The sequence below is a fragment of the Ornithodoros turicata genome, chromosome 1 (genome assembly GCF_037126465.1).
Source record: "Ornithodoros turicata isolate Travis chromosome 1, ASM3712646v1, whole genome shotgun sequence".
In the NCBI taxonomy this organism is placed as follows: domain Eukaryota; kingdom Metazoa; phylum Arthropoda; class Arachnida; order Ixodida; family Argasidae; genus Ornithodoros; species Ornithodoros turicata.
The window spans coordinates 191661230-191671846 of NC_088201.1; the positions used below are offsets into that span (position 1 = coordinate 191661230).

General features: G+C 44.2%; 1 protein-coding gene across 1 annotated transcript in view; it reads right to left on the reverse strand.

The window, feature by feature from the left end:
* LOC135374440 (atlastin-3-like) overlaps window positions 1-8314 on the reverse strand; it is a 65354-nt gene extending 57040 nt beyond the window's left edge. The window contains exon 1 of the mRNA XM_064607404.1: window positions 8200-8314. The gene's annotated coding sequence lies outside the window, so the exon portion shown is untranslated. The remainder of the gene's footprint in view (window positions 1-8199) is intronic.
* Window positions 8315-10617: the final 2303 nt, after the last annotated feature.

The following is a 10617-nucleotide window of genomic DNA, read 5'->3' on the forward strand; positions in this document are numbered from 1 at the left end:
AGGACAGGGACTGCCTGCCTTCTCATCAAGTTTCCCTCCTCTGCATTTCCCTACCCCTGCCGTAACTTTGAGATCGATGAAGTCGTCCTCAGTATCATGCTCGGGGAGACAGATGGCAGACAAGCACGAAAAAGACGACACAACACCCGGCGCCAACAAAAGATTTATTTTCTGGCGGAACGAGTGCATGTATACCACTATCCCTCTCTCCCTCTTCTTTGGAGCCAGTTCGATTATCATCCTCGCATTTCTTTTTGGGGAAATTCCGATCGTCCTGACATGAATCTTCCTATTTCTTCATCTTTTTCTTGCGATTATTATCTGTTATTTTTATTTTTCTCATGCGTGGCACAGGCTGTCGTGCGTGTCTTCAACTTTGGAAACATTCGGTCCCCATTGTGATAGTGAGCCTAGAAAGCACATTTTGTATTGTCCTGTGATTACAACGGGCAACCGTTGCCAGTGTACGTAAACTCACTCGTTACATATCCACATGCCACTATCGTCTTGCATGGTCCCCTGTGGCACTCGCTCCGGTGGGAACGGGCCACCAGACAAGGACCATTTGAAACTATAAGGAAGCCGAATAACCTCGGGAGCTGCAACATGTGTCCCAGCTTTGTGGGAGCTCGACCTTAGGATTAGAAGGGTGGGATAATGAAAAACATAAATCAGGATACACAGGTCCCCTCCTGGATTCGTGCTGGATGATAGCATGATTTGAAGGCCTGCCGCGGCACCCGAACCTTGAGGACCTCGGGGATTCCTAGTTTACATTGGGTTGCACCCGAATTTCATTTCATTTCTATTTTTCACCTGAAAACGTCTGTATGCTCGGTTTGGAGTCGGGTGGAAATTTACAATGAAAAAATGGCTAGGAAGCAAGCGAGCTGGTGAAGATGATGCATAAAAACCCCGAGACCAGGGAACACGAAGGGACAGACACAACACGAAGTCTCAAATGAGACTTCGTGTTGTGTCTGTCCCTTCGTGTTCCCTAGTCTTTGTGATCAATGGAGTCTCAAATGAGACTTTGTGTTGTGTCTGTCCCTTCATGTTCCCTAGTCTCGGGGTTTTTACATTATGGAAATTTACGATGCAACGAAATTATGCTGAATTTTATGACGCGATAACTCGGTGAGTAATAAATCGATAGTAACCAACCGGCTAAATCCAGACAAGTTACACGTGTACAAATTTAGCTAACAAGGTTACGGCGACGGCTTATCGAATCTCTAGGTGTCGCGGGCGCGTGAGAAAGCGACGGAAATACAGGAGTCCGTGTCTCTTGCGGACAAATCTATCTCGCGAACGCTTGAAGCTAGGACGCCGAAAGAGATGTCGTTGGAAAACGCCTGAGAGGTTCTACCTAGACACTATGCGATAGCGGCTTCAACAACAACAACCAAAATTTTATAAATAAAGCTTGTATTTATTTCATTAAGATCCTGCGAAAGATCAAAGGAATTGGAGATCGTGACGTTTTTATGTAAAAACAGTACGAGCTCGGACGCGACTGAGCCTGCCCCAAATTTTCTTCGTCTTCTTTCTTTTTTATTTTTCTTTTTTTGCTTGAAGTTAAATTAGACAGAAACTTGATTGTGGGGGCATCGTGAGGGTAATAGTCTTAAAAGCATTATCAAAGCACAATGAGCTTATATCATATTCTTTGTCTGTGTACGCTGCATAAATATTTCACGCCGTCGCGTGTGTGAGTCCCATTCTTTTTGCCACAAGAGCCATTGTGCATCGGAAACCCCCTATACACGGTATTCTTCTATTCATTACAGATATTTCTTTAAGATGCTCTGAGAGCAGCGCTGATGCCATTTTTGCAGGCGGGCTTTGCGGCCATGCGGGCATCCTGTAGGGCAATATATATACCGGGCGTTTCAGTTAAATCCCCGGGCTAAATATTTCGCGAACGGGTGCACCAATCGAAGGACTTTCTTTTTCACAAATATCTGTCCGACGCCATCTACAGGCTGCGCACCGTGTGAATGAGTGGGAAGCGCTCATTATTTAAATAAAAATCCAAATGAGTTTCGTGAACAACCTAACACCTACAGCAGCGCGCCGTCAGCAATAAAATAGGTACTACTCCTTTTGGGACCTTCATTGGACACAATTTATAGACAAATCTGTCACCGAAGCGGGACATGATTAATTGTTGCAGTGATTAATTGCTTCCGATTTACATAATCTTTTTGCGACTGGTCGCGGTGAAGCGCAAAAGCAGGCTCTTCCAGTCCCTTATGCACCAATGAATTACGTGTTCTTGAGCTTACTTCGCCACAGGGCGTTCTGAAGACAAGGTAACATCGTCCGACAGGCTTCGTCACTACACCTCTCCCCTCGCTTATCTGACTGATATGCGATCATAACCGAGAAAGGGCGCATATCAACACTACTATAGGACTATGAAATGCGCAGTTACGCGCGGAAAACTGCCAGCAGTGAAGTTAGACTAGCTTGGCCTCAAAATGCAAACGCCAAATTTGAGGCAACAATTAAAAAAAGCCAAACTGAATGAGCACGTTCCCGAACAATACTCCGATCTCCTTAAATAGCGACCGGTTGTGCATTCTCTCATTCAGTTTGGCACTGATGATGTCCGTCGCGTGACGGACGAAACGTGTGAGTAAACCTTGTTATTTTGTTACGCTAAGTCGAAGTTTCTCTACTTTTTGGACCAAACTTGAGGCTTGATTTGTTGCTTTGTATGTATTTGTCCTTTCTGTGGGTTTCCAGCCTCAGAACATCATGTCATGACCAAACTTGGTCTTACCAATTAGTAAACCAACCAACATGCTGCTCCGTCGCGTTCACCGTGATAAGCCTAACGGCTGCTAAAATGTGGCTTCGCTAAAACGACTTGGACAGCATGGGAAACCCGATAATTTTTGAGCGATGAAATAGCGATGGTCGTATTTTTAAACACGGCCCATCACCTTACGAAGCAGTCGAGCATTGTTCATGAGAGATCGAGGATTTCGCAACCGGGAATATCAAACTCCTCCCCAGTTGCGCACGATCGCAATTTTGGCAATAGAATTTTGCAATACTTATTTATATGTCGAATGAACCGCGCTTTGAATAGTGCATTTTATTAGTCAGTTTAACGGCTTGATTTAAAAAAAAAACGGTTGTGGTAGTGCTACTGAAAGAGCTCGCCCAGGACGCACATTCCCCCAGGGCGTCAGTCGTGACCAGCACGGTAACGGCTGTACGCCGAAATAAATCTTTTAAAATAAAACATTAAAAATTCACGCTTAAAATTCCACCCTTCGAAATCCATTTTCGGAAATAAACCGTTTAAAAATACACGTCCTCAAAATAAACGCTGTTAAAATAAATCATGGTTAGGCTTAGGAAGCTAACGCTCCGTATCAAAGTAGTGATAGCCGTATGGGCGACACGATGTTCTTTTCGGCGAAACATGCTATTATGATGTTTCTTACTCATGTTTGTATTGTTATCAATTACATAACAACTTAGGATTTCGAAATATCCAGCTTAAAAGTGATGACGACGATGCGCGTATGAATACAGGACACGCACACTTGATCATACCTGGGTAGTAATAGCATTACTGTAATGAAATTACAGTAATAAATTACTTTTTCTGGTAATTTGTAATGTAATGCATTACTTTTGATATTAGGTAATTTGTAATGTAATTTAATTACATTTGGGCTGTAATTTTAATGGCATTACTCATTACTTTTTTCAAAAGAATCGAGTGTGTGTTCTGTGTTGGCACTTGGCAGAAACAGAGTTGGGGGACTGGCGAGTGAAAAGAATTCCAACGGCACTATGAACGGTGACGCACTCAATCGACATGTGAAACGTCAATTCCCTTCGACGAGCCAGTTGCCTTAGGCAGGGCACCCACAAACAAACGTTGTTAGGTCAACGGTTTGTAGCCCTGGAGAACCATTTTTTGCGGGCCCCATCCTCCTGACAATCTTCCTGTTGTTGTGATACACCGTGTCTCCTTCGTCTCTACATTGTGGAACGATACGTCATACGTGGCACACTAGCATGACATGTAGAAGAGACAAATAGAAGAGTACAAGCTAACTGTTGATACATTATAAGCATACATTTTCCTCCTCAAATTTCGGGGAAATGCAAGTTTCGTCAACTTGTGTGTCCCTTATGCCTTCCACAAACTCGGGAACATGTATGCCAATAATGGTAAAGTAATAACATTGTAATGTCATTGCTTTTTCGTAGTAATTGTAATGTAATTTTATTACGTTTCAATTGCAGTAATGAGTAATGTAATTCAATTAAATTCTAACTGGAGTAATGTAATTTAATTACATTTTAGAAGTAATTTACCCAGGTATGCTCTTGATCCTTGAGCCAGCTGAGCACTGTGGACGGATTGCGCGGCGACGGTCATTCGCACTGGTAAAAGAAAGGCCAAGAAAACGCGCACGCACACGAAAAAGAGAAACGCAAAACCAGAAAACATACCAAAGAATGGCCAAACTCTCCTGATAGTCGGCTCTATATTAGACTATATTACACCGATGTCGTGCGTTAGTTGCACTGCTAAAATAGAACTTCACCGAATAATACGCTCCTGGGCATCCGTCATTCCGAATTATATCAGCCCCCCCACCCCACCCCTCCCCCTACTTGGCAAAACTGGTCACCGATCACATACAGACAGGAAACCTACTTCCGGTGTACCGAAATCCTCTTTCTCAGTTATAGCCCTGGCTAGCGCCAAGCGCGAGGAGGGTACTATTTTCCGCGGCGGACGTACAGCCGTCGGCTGTCCACCAATCAGGGACGATGGATGCTAAAAGATTTATTTCGAAGCATTTATTCTTCAAAGTTCATTTTTCGGGGTTTATTTCGGCGGCGTGGATTTTCTCATGATTTATATTGAAGAGTTTATTTTGCAAATTTGATATTTAAGAGATTTATTTTTGAACGTTTTATTTTACATGATTTATTTCGGCGTCATCCCACGGTAACCGCTGAGTCACGCGAGGTTTTCTTCTTTTTTATTTTGAAGGGTAGTGACTGAAATGCTTTTTGTCCTGCGTAATGATAATAATAATAATAATAATAATAATAATTTGTTTTTGATAAGGTGCCCGTAAACAACCTGGCAAATGGTGCACCAAGCATGAATGAATTCAAAAATACAAAGATAAACATAAATACACATAAATACCAAGAAGCTACACACCAAAATAAAGTAGACGAGACAGGAAATGTTAACGTCAGTCGTTGAAAAAGCGAAACAGCTCTGGCGAACACTACATAAACTATACACGAAAGATTAAATTTGTAACATCAGCGAATATGTCATCACAATATGCATCCGTGTGATGTAAAACGCTTCGTAAAACGCCAATGATGAGGATGACGCCCAAAATAAAGGAACCTCTGTGTTTGAAATATTCCCGGCTTTCTTCCTGGTGGTCTACGGCCCTCCCGGCTCTTCGCTTTCGCTCGGCTCCATGCCGGCGAGACGGGGAATATCGACCCAAGGTCACATTAGTCATCGTTGCCCTGGTGGTGCATGGCACACCGCGCTTTTCCGCGTATTCGTTTCTTACAATCCCTTGTGAAATCGGGGGCACCAACACCGTGTGGCGCAGGTCCGCATTTCACGCGGAAAGCGCAACACAGCGCAACACGACGCGTATTAAACCGTGGAATCCCCGTAACATCCCACGCGATATCTGGACAATATGCTGCATGCGTGCTGTGTAGCGGGGGGATGACGCCGAAATAAATCGGTTAAAAATAAAACGTTGAAAATAAACCACGTAGAAATTCATTTTTGAAAATAACTTTTCAATAATGAGCTCCGTCCACATCCACGGGGGGAAAATCAAGTCGTATGCACACACGTCACGAAATTAACTCTACACTCTTCAAAATGAACTTCACAGCAGAGCACGCTCCTCGCCAACTGTGATCTCGAATGATATCGTTGTTGAAAACGGGAGGCGTACGCCTTTTTACGCCCTGGGCGTACACTCTTAAAAATGAACTTCACCACATAGCACGCTCCTCGCCAACCATCATTTCAAATGATATCGTTATCTGCCCTGATTTGTTGAAAACGGGGGGCGTACGCCTTTTCTGTGACACTTATGTTGTTCATAATTGTCACAAAAAAGGCGTACGCCCCCCGTTTTGAACAAATCAGGGCAGATAACGATATCGTTTGAGGTGATGGTTGGCTAGGAGCGTGAAATGTGGTGAAGTTCATTTTTAAGAGTGTACGCCCGGGAGGCGTACGCTCTGCAGAGCGTGAGGCGTGGGTGGCTGGTACGCTCGGCCGAACATCCCTGCGTCCGCCTCCAAAAATACACTCTGAACACGGTACTTTTATTGTGACTTTTAACAGCGTGTAACCTTAACATACCCGTAGATTCCAAAATATCATAGAGGTTACACGCCCGATACCTCTATTTTGAGGTTAAAACGGACTTTCTATGAGCAATAGACGTTACTTTTGAATATACACTCTTAAAAATGAACTTCAGCATATATATATAGCACGCTCCTAGCCAACCATCATCCCGAATGACAACGTTCTCGCCCCTGATTTGTTGAAAACGGGAGGCGGAGCCTACTTTGTTGCCATTATGCACGGCACAGAAAAGGCTCCGCATCCCGTTTTCAACAAATCAGGGGAGGGAACGTTGTCATTCGGGATGAAGATTGGCTAGGAGCGCGCTATGTGGTGAAGTTCATTTCTAAGAGAGTAACCCAAATACAGTCGTCGTAACTTATAAATGTACCCTTCATAGGGGCGCTGTAACTTCTAAACGACATGGACAGACGGCGAAAGAGCAGAAGGAAGAAGTGGCGAAATACTAATAAATAAATGTTAAACAATTTAACTAAATTGATTTAGGACGCTTCACGTTATGGTCGGTCCCACGCAGACCATTTCTGTGCATCCTAATAACGGAAGCGCATAACATGCTGTGCGCCATCCACTGCCACGAATGATAGGGTTATCGCTTCGGCTTCGAAGAAAGAGAGGGGGTGGTGTCTGCCTTTTTTTTTTATGTCAATTTGAATTCGTGATAATTAACACGAAAAGACACAACGTGCTATACGCTTCTGTCTTTAGGGTGACACATAGCGACTACGTGGCAGCGGCAATACCAGATGTTCATTTTAGTTACTTACTAGATTTTCCAGCGCGTAACAGAGCCATAGAAATTCTCTTTTTAGTGTGTGCACTCTTAAAAATGAACTTCACCTCATAGCACACTCCTAGCCAACCATCATCTCGAATGATATCATTATCTGCCCTGATTTGTTGAAAACGGGAGGCGTACGCCTTTCTGTGACGCTTATGCTGTTCATAATTGTCACAAAAAAGGCGTACACATACCATTTTCAACAAATCAGGGCAGATAATGATATCATTCGAGATGATGGTTGGCTAGGAGTGTGCTATGAGGTGAAGTTCATTTTTAAGAGTGTAGAGTGCAGCGACAGCAGGTCGATATGCGCCCAATCGGAATCGGGCCCACCCCGTTTTGCCACGCCCTTTCCGTCTGACACTTATGATACAAGTTCCCATTTGTTCGGTGGATCCACTAGCAACGCAAGGGCTTACACCCTGTTAAAACAGAACTTCACCACATAGCACGCTCTTAGCCAACCATCATTCCGAATAATATCATTCGGTGTCATGATTTGTTCAAAAGAGGGGGGAGGCGCCTAGCTGGGACAAGATAATCTGTCCCAGGTAGGCGCCTCCTCCCATTTTTAACAAATCAATGCACATAATGATATCATTCGGAATGCTGGTTGGCTAGGAGCGTGCTATGTGGTGAAGTTCTGTTTTTGGCAGTGTAGTTTTTAGCCAAATGACGGCGACGGTTTCTTTCTCTTTTTTTCAGCGTCGTCATGATCGAAATATATGGCACATATGTACACTGCCGCAAGCGGGAGGAAGCCTCTCTACAATTGTGTGATGCCGCACGGGAAAGGGGAATACACACGTCCGCGTTGTTGATCTCGTGTAATGAGACCGAGGTTGTCGGCGCAATGAAGATGAGCCAAATTACGCGCGGTCCCGTCTCTGCACCACCGCGTCGTACATCGAGGCACCTCAGTCGTCGTGACACGATCAAGTCAGATCGACGCAGTGTCACCTCCGTGTACGATGTAAGATTGGAGACTTAGTCATGCGCTTACCTTTCTCCGCGAAGGTTAGACACGAACAGTCGCTCTTTTCCCGTTGTCCGGCAGGAAACGGTTCCCGCCTTTCCAGATGGCTGCAGACTGCTGCGCTCCACGAATACTGGTTTCCGACGAGGGATGGCGGCACCGTCGAAAAATTGATTTCTTTATTTTGCTTTCCTCGCGGCGCTGTTTTGAGAAGCGGTCATCGCCGCCTCGTCTGCTCGTCTGACTCAGTAGCCTTGAAGTAAATCGGGTACCCTTCAAAGACGGGTGCACGGCTGCCTTTCAGGCCGGTCTCGCATAGATTTCTTCTTCTTCTTTTTTCAGGCGCGCGCTTCTTCCCCATTCAATCTGTTAACAGTGGCGACGTCCCCACAGAAAATTCTAGTAGAAGAAAACCCAACAATCTGCCCAAGTTCAGTCGCGTGTTATGTTGGTATTCGCACCGTTCCAAACTATATTCTTTGCTGCTAACATTGCCTTGAGCCTGAGGGAAAACATCGGACGAGGAGAACACACGACAGACTCAAAAGAGGGGAGGAAGCATTGTGTTATGCCGCACGGGAAAGAGGAATACGTTCGCGCTGTTGATCTCGTGAAATGAGACCGAGGTTGTCGGCCAAGGTGAGTCAAAATGGACCATTTCCGACAACGCGTATGCGCATGCCCAACCCTTGAGTCCGCCATCTCTGAGTGGAAAACATCGCTATATGGACCCACCTGTGGGAGACTGTCATGTTCATTGTGGGGAGATAATCGGTTTCAAGGTTAGCGGACGTGTGAGGTTTGGTAACGAGTACAATGTGCTTTCACTCTTTCCGTAAACTGTCTTGATTGTCATGTCGTGTGTTGTTCTCGTCCTGTGTTTCCCCACAAACTCAACGCAATGTTAACATCAGGTCGTCACCCGCTTGGCTTGCCTATTTATGTTATGAGTATTCTGGGCAATGTCACTTGTGCGAATACCTGATTCCATGTATCTTGTTCCTTTCCGTTTCTGTCCCTCCATAGCAATTCTTGTGTTCTTGTTTGGAGTGGCCGAGTCTACGTGGTTTTACTGTAGGTACTGGAAAGGATATTTCTACGTTTCTGCTTTTACCCTTAACATTGGTCCTATGCCTTACTTCTGCTTTACTTAAACGTTACGAAAGTGTGAAATACGCGTATTCATCCTCGAACGTTCTACACACTAAAAACCGAACTTTACCGCAATGCAGACTCGCCGTAATAAAGTTGTTGTTGTTGTTAAACGCTGCGGTGCACCAGAGAGGGAGGCGTACGCGTTTTTGTGTCACTTATCTTATATCCAAATTGACACAAAAAGGCATCTCTTCGAATCAGGAACGAAAACCCTTCGTGGCTACACTCTCAAAAATGAACTTCACCGCATAGCACGCTCCTAGCCAACCGTCATCTCGAATGATAACGTTATCTGCCTTGATTTGTTGAGAACGGGAGTCGTACGCCTTTTTTGTGACACTTGTGCTGTTCATAATTGTCACAAAAAAGGCGCGACCAGCTGTGCAATCTCTGATTCAGTTTAGCACTGATGATGTCTGTCGCATGACGAACGAAACGTCTGAGTAAACCTTGTTGAACAAGATGTGGGTTCGAAGATGTGGGTTCGATCCCTACAGCTGGCTAACCTTTTCAGTGACTTTCATCTTTCATCGTAAACCTTGCTATTTTGTTATGTTAAGTCGGGTTCTCTACTCTTTTTTTTTTTTGTCTAGTTACGTCGTCTCCCGGTTTTTGGAGTGTTTTTGCATAAAGATGCAGGTTGTGAGAGGCACATAAACACTGTTTACATTGCTACCCTGTCTATCACAAGACATGTGAAAGGATTGCCAAATTAAAATTCAATAATACAAAAATGATTCTGAGATACATAATTCCAATAGAAGGGAGAGTAAACATTGGTATAACAGGTAAGGGTAAAGCACTGAAGTGTTGGCATTCTTCTGGTGTGTATGATATTCTGCTCTATTCAACCCATGACATATATGTGTTGTCAAACATTAACTTCTTGCATTCAACATCAAGGTGCTATGCCTATTCAATCTAAGCGACTTGTCTTTACACGGACACGTGGCACACCATTTTGGCACAAAGATTTGATATCTCTGCTTGTTGGACCATATCAAGCAAATACTCTGCCGAAATTGTGTTACCCGGCTAGATGCCATGCCGCACTTGCTGAGATATGTTACGGGAGAAATACTCCAGAAGCGATTAAAGGAAGTGCATACGAGTACATATGCTTTGCAAACAAGTTGTTCTAAAGTATAATTAGGTTCTTGTTGAATTGGCAAAGCATTAGTCATCTCATAACAAAATGATGAAAGAAACTAGTGAGATATGCAAAGCCGCAAGCACTCTTGCATGGCCATGTTCACAATGGGCAATGACGCGTTTCACTTTCCGTACCGC